Raw genomic sequence first — 9,672 nt, forward strand, 5'->3', positions numbered from 1 at the left:
GAGACAGGGTCTCAATTCTGTCACTCAGGCCAGAATCCAGTGGCATGATCACAGCTCACTGCAGCTTCTCCACTCCCTGGGCTCAAATAATTCTTCCACTTCAGCCTTTGCAGTAGCTGGGATCACAGGCATGTGTCACCAAACCCAGCTTTTTTTTTTAAATTTTATTTTTAGTAGAGAGGAGGTCTTGCTATATTGCCCAGGCTATTGATCAATTTTTGTTTTAACATTCAAATTTATAAAATATAACCAAATATAATGTTTATATTAGACATCTCCTATTTCATAGGTGGCATATTCTACATCAGTGAAGTCCAATAGAATTTCTGTAGAGATTAACATATTCTGTATCTACACTGTCAAACACAGTAGCTACTAGCTACCTGTGGTATTGAATATCTGAAATGTGCTGAATGCAACTGAGGAACTAAATTTTTAGTTTTATCTAAAATAAAATATATTATATTTAAAATACCTTGTTTAAATAACCACATGTGGTCAGTGCCTACCATCTTGAACAGCAACAGCTCCATACATTTTTCTGTGCCCTGCTTCTTTCACTTAATAGTATATCGTGAAAATCATTACATGGTAGTAGAGAGAGTCCTCCTTGCTTGGTATATGTGCATTGTACTCTAGGATGTAGATGTACCTTAGATTATTCAATCAATCCCCTATTAGTGGACATTTGTCTTACTTATAGTCTTGTCCTGTTACAAATTGTTTTTCCAGGAATGACCTTGTTCTTCTGCCTTTTTGTCTTTTTGAAATGTATGTTTGGGATAGATTGCTAGAATAGACATTGCTGGTTCCTGGAGAAAACACCTGTGCCTCATAAAACAGAGAGGGAACAGGGAGTCCAGCTTGACTGGAGTGAAGAGTGGGTGCCTTCCAGGGGAGCAGACAGGGCTCTGAGATAACTGACTGGGAACTCCATATCTGAAGCCATTCAGATTTGAGACTGATTGGGGAAAGATACATTTGCTTCAATGAGATGCTGCATGTCACCTTTACACCCTGAAATTACACAAATTTGTTGTAATTCAGGAACAGAAGTGTCTTGAAGACCTCTCACAGGTCCATGGGGGCAGGAAGGAGACAGGAGCACTGAAAATAGTGAAGTGGTTCATGTCAGTGCCTTAAGCCTTCATTAAAATGAGAAGCAGATGTCAAGGGGAAGGATTTACCACTAGTTGGGTCCTCAGGCTGTCTGGAAATCATACACCCACTTTAGTTTCTCTTTGACTGCAGGTCCTACGGTCTCCCATCTGCCAGCATGTTTGTGCCTTCCTCCTGGAGGCACATTCTTAGCCAGAATACTCTCTCCAGAGGTCACACTTTCCATACTTTCACTTGTTTTCTCCTTATATCCTCCCTGAGATTTTTCATGAGGCTTTTCTCCTCTGTTGCCTCAGTAACTTTCATCAGCTCAGTGAGTTGTATTACAACTCAACACTACTCTGACAAGTTTAGGCAGAATTGAACACTCACCTTCACTATCATTTACATGTTGCATCTTTGCAGTTATTTATGTAGAGTTAAATTTATGATCCTACCCCAACAGAGCTGCATGGGTTGACCAAATGCCTCCTTCTGCTTAGGCAACTCTGTGCTGTTGTAGACTCATGGTTCACCATAATTTACTCAAATGGGCAGCTTTCCTGTTGTCCGCATTACATGACCTTTTCAACTGTGTTCTGTAGAATCTCTGCACAGGATTTCCTCTTGGGATGTGATGGTTTATTTCTGGATTTTAGCCATGGTATCTGCACATGTTCCCACATGCAAAATTGGCCCTGTCACTCTGCATCCTTGTTGGATGCCTTCAGTGGTTTACTAGGTGGACCCACAATGCCCTTTTCATTTCTCTCTAAATTCATCTCTCTGTCAACTTTCTCAAGGTAGAGTAAAGAAGATGCAAGAGATGATTCCTGGGCTGCTCTGAGTCCTTTGACCTGGGGACGGACGCATTTAATAACCAGGAAGTGGATGTGACAAAATTCCATTGGTGGTGTTAGCACAGTTTGTAACATCTGGAAAACACTGCATTCAAAGGGAGATATTTTTTAAGAGAAGAAAAAATGTCATTTGAGATCAAAGTAACCTACTGCCCCATGAGGTGATGTTCAGATCCTGTCTATTTAGAATATAAGGACAATATGTACCCCATGCTAGGATATCTCACTAATTTATTAATTCATACATTCATGGGTGATATGTTCCCTGAACAGTGGTGAGTGCCTGAGTGCCCAGCTCTGTCAATGGCATGGTCAATAAAGTCCTATTAATATATGCCATTTATAGTATAGTCTTCAAGTTTTATTCTACATATACTAAGAACCAATCAGATCTTGTTGTACTTCCTACTTCAACCATCAAACAGAATTTGGCTGTCTCAAAAGGAATATGGAAATCTATTCTGTTTAACTGCAATAGTGCTTTTTCTGTTGTTCTTTATTCCTTATAGATTGATAAAAGGAATTTTAAACTTTTAAAGACATTGGAAATTGGCTGGGTGCCGTGGCTCACGCCTGTAATCCCAGCATTCTGGGAGGCCGAGGCGGGTGGATCATGAGGTCAGAAGTTTGAGACCAGCCTGTCCACAATGGTGAAACCCCATCTGTACTAACAATACAAAATTAGCCAGGCAGAGTGGCAGATGCCTGTAATCCCAGCTAGTTGGGAGACTGAGGCAGAATCACTTGAACCCAGGAGGCAGAGGTTGCAGTGAGCTGAGATCGTGATACTACACTCTAGCCTGGGCAACAGAGCAGGACTCTGACTCAGAAAAAAAAAAAAAAAGACATCTGAAATTATAACAACTGAAGAACTAAAGTAACGCAGATTTATATCCTAGCCTATTATACTGGATGAAAATATTCATCTCGATTTGCTAAATAATACATGTAAGTGGGCCTGTTTTGTGTGTTATATAATATATACATTATATATTATATATAAATGAGTGTATTTATCTATATATATACTTATATATGTATACATATATATATTTGGTAGATCTTATTCCTGCTTCTGTTTAGATATATGACCTGATAATAGTGTAATAGTGAATTACCTAATCTGGGGCATCTGTAACATTGGCATATTAATACATACCTCGTTGAGCTGTTGTGGGAAGAAATGTACAATGCTTAAACCTATGTGAAGTGTCTAACATGTAATGCTGCAACAAATACATGTATTGGCTTTCCCTGTGTTTTGTCTTCCACAAAAGACATAGATTACATGAACATCTCCTAGAGGTCAATTACAGTTGAAGCAGCAGGAAATAAAATGTTTACATATTTCTATTATAGAAAATCTTTTCTGTCTTGTCTTTGTAGAAGTTACCTGATGCATGGAGTGGAGGAGAAAGAAAATAATTTCCTGACTACTTTTTATTTGATGTCCTTTTTTACCATCTTCGTTTACCTTCTATTTGGACATTGGAATTGCAGCCTCTCATTCAGCCCAGAAAGGAGGCAACACAGAATGACAGATCGTGAAGATGGGTCTGCTGGGAAACAGATGATATCAGGAGACCTGGGCCCCAAATACCAGATCTGTCCTTATGTACAGTACCATGGGGAGTCACTTCTGTGCTGGCGTCAACCTTTTCACAGGAAAATATTTTATTTCACAATAGTGGGGAGGTGTGGCTTTGGAGTCAGAATGAGTAGAATATTTGGGCAAAATTAATAGCTAGTTTAATGATCTTTAGCAAATGTCAAGTCTGCAGATAAATGAAAATTATGTGTAATGCATATACACTAAATATGTCTGCATAGAGAATCAAATGGGATGTAATTCACAAAAATGATACATTTACAAAAATTCATCAGCCATGGGGTTGTTGATTAATTTATCTCTGGACTTCATTATGTTTCCTAAAATTTCAAATTAGTATGGATCTCTTTTCAATTTGGAATCAAATATCCATAGAAACAGTAGTTTTTATTAAATATTTCAGAAATACTCAAAATTATGGAATATAAGAACCTTCTATGTTAACATAAAACATCATTTGCAATTAAAACTCACTTTGAAGTATTCTCTAATTACATTAGTTTCCTTCTTCCTCACAGGTAACCACTATGCAGAATTTAGGTTTTACATTTTTATGACATTTCTCTATATTTTAATTACATTTGTATAGATCTATACACAAAATATGGTATTTTTAATGGCATGGCTTTGTTAACTGAAATATCAACAATTTATAAATTTTAAAAAGGATAGCTTTATTTCTTATAAAAGTTTACAGCCTGCAGGGTGACCATTCTGACAGACTGTGAAGTGTAGCCGCTGGAAGAAGCCCAGAGGCAGGCACTTTGAGGGAGTGAGAGGTAAGACAGGAATTTAAGCTGAAGGGGTCGGACAAAGATCCATGCTCAACACGTTATAGGAAGAGCTATGAATATTCATGAAGAGGGTCCTGATATAGGGATACTGAACAAACATGTATGTTATTATACATATGGACCAGGTTCACCTTGGAATGGAGACTTCACATTTAAATGTATTAAAATTAGGCCCTACATGTCAAAAGAACTTTTCAGAACACAAAGGCATTCAAGTTCTGGCCTCTGTAAACTGGCCAGAACCAGTCCATGGTTGGTGATTTTCTTCTAATCAGGAGAAATTTATTGAAATCAATCTCTTGTCTAATCTAAACTGTAGTTATTGTTGGTGGAACAGGGTCTGGGAATCAGCATCTACTGGTAGATAAGCCGCAAATTGTTTTAATATTGCTTATCTTGAGGCCAGTAGTTGTTTAACTGCTGAAGAAAAATGAAAAGGAAATCTTGTGTCAGAACACAGTTGATTCTTTAAGCGTAGAGTCTGTGACTTAACCCTTGCCTGGCATGGCCTTAGGTCTTATCTATAATTTGATATCTTATTGTCACAAAGAGTCTGTTCTGTCAGTCTTCTGATTTCTATTTTAATATTAATGCTGGTCAATGGTATCTAAACCACAAAAGAGAGGGACTACAGCAAGTTGTGTCTGACCTCACTTCCTGTTATGCCCAGGAACTCCGTTTAAAGGTTTTTCTGGGTCCTCCTGGCCATGAGGAGGTTTGTTCAGTCAGTTGCAGGGCTTAGGATTTTAATTTTAATTTATGATTTTATCTCTAAATGCATGACTACCTCATGGAACAAGAGGAAAGAAGAAACATAAGGAGAACAAATACATGTTCAGATTTCAACAGTGGGATTTGCCATATATACCTACATGTCATGTATACTCTCTTTCCAAATTGCTAAAACAGACAGGCTCATTTCCTCAGTTTATATGCTCTGGGGAACATCAATAAAATCTGCAGATATAATTTTCAAGCCCCCTTTTTTTCCTGATGTATTCAAACACCTAGAGTTTCCCTGGAGTGAACTAGCCTAAAACAATGACCTAGTGTATTCTTTCATGAAACACCTTCTGCTTTTCCAGACTACTTTATTTAATTCAAACTGTAACTCATGTGGGATTACCCTGTACAGCTGGAATCTAATCTGGGCCAAGCNTGATTCCATGCAGTTAGTTTTCATATGTCCAAACCACTATTCAGATCCCTTGATTGTTTTAGGGATGGTTCTCATTTAGAACGTGATCTAATTTTGTGTGACAGTAGTTTGACATGAGTATAGTTTTCCATTCCATTTATTATTTTTTTAATTGTACAAGAAAGGCACTTGAGAGGTGTTTGAATTCACGTATGTTACTTGTGGACAGAGGCCATAGTGCTGTGTAGTCAGTGGAAAGTGGAGAATACTAAATTAACAGGGAATATAGAAAACTTTTTATGAAACTTGGAATGTAAAGAAAAAGAAATAAATCAAGAAAGAGGAGGAGACAGAGACAGGAAGAAAGGGAGCAATAGAGACAGATAGAAGAGATATCTCCATCATGTGGCTGCAATAGATGCTGGTAAGTCCAACGAATGACATTTGAAAATCTTAAATTACTTGAAGCTTGATCAAGTTTAAACATTAACATTCTGCTAGAAAAATTCAAAAGAAAAAATTATGGAAAGGAGCCATCTGATCTCAAATTTAATATTTGAAGCTGCCCATATATCCACATCCTTTCTTACCCTCTCATTTCCACTTTAGATCTAATGAGATGCCTCCACTGGGATAGCATGAAATCTGAGCTCAATAAACATTTAGTTACTAGCTAACAAAAGAATAAACAATTACGTGTCAAAAAATGCTGCTAACTATTGGATTTGTGCCTCTCCAGAAGGCAGCAGGTGGCTGAAATCCTGGTTTGATGTGGTTGGATGATACATGACCTGAGGACTCCTGCACTGATGACTGCAGAATGGGTCCAGAATTTTCCTATACATACATTAAAATACTAAGCACTCCAAAAGCAGTCATTAGGCAGACATCACACTTTGCTTACTTTGCTGTCTGTCACTGAGATCACCAGGTGAGTTCAAAGACATGCCTATATTCTAGGCAAGGGAAATTATATTTGGGTCAGCTCAGGGCAATGATGTTGAACAGCTCTTATAAGCTTCTGATAACACCCAAGAAGTAGAGAAACTACTGTCTACAAAACTTTGAACTCAAGGCATATCACAGAAACATTTGCTTTCTTCAACTATATCTGTTTTCTTATAAGGAGAAATAATGAGAAATGATTTTTCACAAAGCCTGCCTTAGCCCTCAGGCCAAGCCAGCCCCTACTGCTGTGTCCCAACATTTAAAGATCATTGAAGTCCAACTTCATTCCATATATTCTCAAGAGGTTTTCTTGTTTAACTCTCAGGACAGGTCTGTAGTGATGGGTATGGTTTAGTCCCAGTTCACAGATGACAAAGCTCAGGTTCACAGAGCCTAAGTCACCTGCCCAGGTAAGTGCCAGGATTGGAATGAGATTTCATCCCTCACCCTCCCTAGATGGCTCTGAGCAACCTCCCTTTTAGAAGATGGGAGTCCAGACCTTGAGAAATGATCAGATTCCACTCCCTGCTATTGTGCCCTACAGGTCCCCATTCCACAACCCCTCTGAGTGTTGAGGAAGACAGAGGAGGTGAAATCTTCTGCTTTGTACCAAGAGACCTGGGTGTAGAGCCACACGGGTTGGCTGATCCTTGAAGTGGTAAGGAATGGGATCAGGCAGAAGCTCAGGTGTTGGTCTTGAGACAGATGAGCTGGAGAGAAGGAAAGTAACATGCACTGAACTACTGTAAGCCAATGCACTTTCAATTTCATCCTCTTTAATCTTAACTGCCATCCAAGGTACCCATCACTATGACCATTATTCACATCAGTTTGCTGCCTTTAGGAAAGTTTATGCAAACAAGAGAGACAACTTGTTCTCTCCATATCAGCAGCTAACTTCGGAATACTTAAGGTATTTTTCTATTTTGAGTTGATGCCTCCAGGCCTCTGAATGCTCTAATCTTCCTCAAGGGATAGTACGCACTCCTCAAGATGTTTTCAAATGTATTTAATCTTCTATAATCCTAAGTATCATTTAAATTACCCAGTATTATCACCATTATTCATCTAAGGTTACTTACTTTAGGGTTGACTAAGTAAACTGGAAAAATACTCTTGTTATCTCCCTATCAACAGTTAATTTTAAATTATTTTAAAGTTCTTCGCATCTTGTCTTCATGCTTTTGGGGCTGTGAATGATCTCATCTCCTTGGGGTCTGCCATTACATGATCCCAGAGTGTTAAACTTTTTTTTTTTTTTAATTATAACCCATATAGTTTTTAAGTAACAGTATTATTGATGTTGAAAAATTCTAAATGAAAGAAAAAGGTTTATATATACCAGAAAACATACTTTAAAAAAACCCAGATAAATGATGGATACACACAAATTGTGACAGGTATGTGAAAAATTTCAGAATACTGTGTCTGATCCCATTAATTAGATCCCACCCTCCATTCCTCCCTCCCCTCTGCTGCCCCGACTCTACTCCCAGAGGTGCAATAATTTATCTGGCCACCAGGAGGCATCACAGCTATCTTCACCTTTGTCGTTCTTTTGTAATAGTACTATATTTTGCAGAGTAATGAATGTTATGAAAATATTTATTATAATAACAATTGTTTGGAAAATTTACATGTATATTAAAAACAGTCCTATTTAGTGTTCACCCCAAATCTACATCGAATTCATTGATTTATCTCTTCCCTCTTCAGTGTACATTGAGGTGTCCACACTGTAGAGGGGTCCCTTCCAGAGACCTGGGTGTTCACCCTCAGTTACCCTACCCTTGTACAGGTTTCTCAGACCTCTCACTCCCTCTCACTCATTCCCTCTCCAGGACACTATGGAGGCAGCTACCCAATACCCACTTAGGCACCCCATTCTCTGTCAGTCATCTTCTGCCTGCCTTGCACTGATCTATTAATGCTAATAATTGCCAACATGCGCTAGAGCTGTCTGGTGTTTAATTGTTGATGCCATACATAGATACAGACTTATTTTACACGTATCATCACGTTTTTTCTGAAAGAATTAGAATTATTCTGTAATCAGATTCATAAGCTGCGTTTTAAGGGAGGTACTGTTATTTTTTGCTCCTTGCAGACCCTTCTTGACAGAGAAGCTCGAGAATGGTGGTACCGTTGCGCCCTCTCATGACAGAAGCCTGAACTACAGCTAGAACATCGCGAGCAGGAAGGTGGGAGGGAGAGGCTGAGGCCCAAGCCCACCTTACAGAACTTTCGGAACTCTGGGTGGAAAAGCAGGCATTCCCAGTATTCTTAAGGATATTGATGGGCTCAAGACAGAAATCGTCGTCTCTTAGCTGAAAAGAGAGCTCTATATCAGAAGAAAAAAGTCATTTTAATTTTTATTTTTTGACCCCTGAAAAATCAGAGGCCTGTATGAAAGAAAAATAGATCCAGACTACTTGTTCAAGTCTTTGTAGCCCTCTTTACATCTTTATTACCATATTTTCATGGAAATAAATTTCTATAATAACATTAGAAATTATGTTACAATATACATTCAATATTTTTATGTAAACTGGTGTTTCATTTTGTGAAACACCACTGTAACATGCACTGAGCTGAATGCTTACTAAGTGTAAGCAAATGCACTTTATATCTTGTTGGGGGAAGCAGCAATGGAGGAAGGGTTTACAGGATGCCTACATAAACTGGTTATAAGTAATGTGTAAAAGAAATCAGGAACAATAAACTGTAGAAGGCCGGGGAGGCCTCTGGGGAGGAAGGCCTCTCTATTGCCAGCATGTTCCCAGGAACAGAGTGTCCTAAGCTCTGATATTCTAAACATAGTGTCCAAGGACATAACACTCCCTTGAAGCACTGGAATGTAACCAATGTAACCAGACATGTAGCTCTTTGCTAAGCCAGCTCCCACCAGCTGCATTGTATATTGATAAGCATATGCTTTTAGTTCTTGAGAAACTCACACAAACCGCCACTGCCACGGCTATCAGTTTTATGTTTGATGCACAGCCTCCCTTCAAGGATTCACCCTACCACCTGCACTATAGATAAAAGTGATCGTGTTCAATAAATGTTGTGGAAAACCTAAGCCCGGGGCCTTCCTTGCCTCCAGTACAAGTGATGGTCCCCTGGTCCCACTTTCATTCTTTTTTTTTTTTTTTTTTTTTTGAGACGTAGTTTCTCTCTTGTTCCGCAGGCTGGAGTGCAATGGCGCGATCTCGGCTCACCGCA

At 38.8% G+C, this 9,672-nt stretch overlaps 1 protein-coding gene across 3 annotated transcripts in view; it reads left to right on the forward strand.

Moving 5' to 3' along the window:
• LOC108295768 (ras-related protein Rab-40A-like) overlaps nucleotides 1–9,672 on the forward strand; it is a 73,581-nt gene that overhangs the window by 51,854 nt on the left and 12,055 nt on the right. For all 3 annotated transcript variants that reach the window (XR_005198259.1, XR_005198258.1, XR_005198260.1), the window contains exons 6-7: nucleotides 6,246–6,430; nucleotides 6,773–6,857. The gene's annotated coding sequence lies outside the window, so the exon portion shown is untranslated. The remainder of the gene's footprint in view (nucleotides 1–6,245; nucleotides 6,431–6,772; nucleotides 6,858–9,672) is intronic.

The sequence above is a fragment of the Cebus imitator genome, unplaced genomic scaffold, assembly GCF_001604975.1.
Source record: "Cebus imitator isolate Cc_AM_T3 unplaced genomic scaffold, Cebus_imitator-1.0 Scaffold658, whole genome shotgun sequence".
Classification (NCBI taxonomy): Eukaryota; Metazoa; Chordata; class Mammalia; order Primates; family Cebidae; genus Cebus; species Cebus imitator.